Genomic DNA, 1,753 nt, shown 5'->3' with positions numbered 1-1,753 from the left:
GTAAAGATTCTCAATATAATCTCTGATGATCCTATGGATTTCTGTAGTTTCTATTAGGATATGCCCCTTTGCATTTCTGATTTGACTTATTAGAGTTCTTTCTCTTTGTTTCTTTGAGAGGCGTCTCATGGTTTATTGATCTTATTTATTTTCTAAAAGAACCAGCTTTTGCTCTTATTGGTCTTTTGGATTGTATTTTGGGATTCAAACTCATTGATATCTGGTACAAGTTTTATTATTTCCTTCTTCCAGCCTAGTTTGGACTACTTTTGTTGGTCATTTTCCCAAATCTTGAGCTCTAATTTATTCATGCAGGCCCTTTCTTTCTTCCTGAAGAATTCTGGTAGAGCTATACTCTTTCCTCTTAACACTGCTTTTGCTGTGTCCCACAAGTTCTGGTAGCTCGTGTCCTCATTCTTATTTGTTTATGGAAATTTTTATTTCCTCTTTGATTTCTTCCCTAAGCCATCGGTTGTTCATTACTTCCCTTAAAGAAAATATTTCCTTGCTGAGCTTCAGTCTGTTTGATCTATCGAGAAGTGACAAAGAAGTGGTGAAATCTCCTAATAGTATTGTGTTGCTATCAATGTTTTTCTATAAGTCTATTAGAAGTTATTTTTAAGTATTTTGCTGGTCTGTCATTAGGAGCACCTACAGTGAGGAGGGTGAGTTCTTTCTGATGTACAGATCCCATGATCATGAAGAAATGACCTTCACTGTCTCTTATAACCTATAGCCTGAAGTCCATATGGCCTGATACTAGTATGTCCACTCCAGCTTTGTGGAGGTGTTCTTTTCTTTCTTGAAGAATTGTTTTCCAGCCTTTGAATTTGAGCCCATGGTTGCTTTGATTGTTCAGAAGTGTTTCTTCAGGCAGCAGAATGTTGGGATCAGTTTTCTAATTCATCTTCCCTTTCTGTGCCTTTGAATTGGCACATTTAGTCCACTGACATTGAGGAGATTGTTGTGATGGGGATTTGTGCTATCTTTATGTAGAATTTTTGTACTTGTGTGGATTTTCTTAGCTTAAAGTCGCCCTGTTAATTCTTCTTGAAACAAAAATATGGATCACTTTACAAGTTTGCATGTCATCTCTGTGCAAGGACCATGCTAATCTCTGTATCATTTCAATTTTAGTATATATGTTACAAAACATAGTATGAGTTAATTTTTCCATATTTTTCTCTTCTTATTACTTTGAGTGCTGTCCTTACTCACTCCTATGGCAGACAGTGATTCCAAATCAAGGAATGTATTTCAAAGCAGCTTGAATAGTTAGATTTAGAACTTTAATGTCCTAGAAAGAAAAATATGGTTTTTACCAAATTATCTTTTACCATACCCAAGGCATCAGTTTTACAAAATAATTCTTTTGGAAGATGGTATATGAGTCTTCTTTAATGCCCTTCCCTGAAACCTTCATTAAAACCATTAAACTAGAGCCTTTTGCTGTTGTCACCTCAGTCCCGTGTACATCTCCAGGAAAAGGTGGATGGTGTTGTCTGCAATTTGACCACCTTGAATGTAAGTAGGATTTTTCTCCTGAAGGAAGAGGTGAGGAGAATATTGATGATTTCATTCCACCTTATTACAAGTACAACTTGAATGGAAGGTGAGACTCATGAGGCTCCTGTAAAGGACAGATTAAGGGGTCTCAGTGAAGTTTAATGGCCAACACACATTAACAACACAGATGACTCAAAGTAGCCTGTGTGCATCTTTGTGTATAGTGAGTTTCATATCTACTGAGAGT

At 36.5% G+C, this 1,753-nt stretch overlaps 1 pseudogene; it reads right to left on the bottom strand.

Annotated features, from left to right (window-relative positions):
• Positions 1-1,057: 1,057 nt before the first annotated feature.
• Positions 1,058-1,156, bottom strand: LOC130041014 (uncharacterized; annotated as a pseudogene).
• Between the last annotated feature and the right edge of the window lie 597 nt (positions 1,157-1,753).

The sequence above is a fragment of the Sorex fumeus genome, unplaced genomic scaffold (genome assembly GCF_029834395.1).
Source record: "Sorex fumeus unplaced genomic scaffold, SorFum_2.1 ptg000095l, whole genome shotgun sequence".
In the NCBI taxonomy this organism is placed as follows: Eukaryota; Metazoa; Chordata; class Mammalia; order Eulipotyphla; family Soricidae; genus Sorex; species Sorex fumeus.
This window is presented reverse-complemented; position numbering and strand designations above follow the sequence as displayed.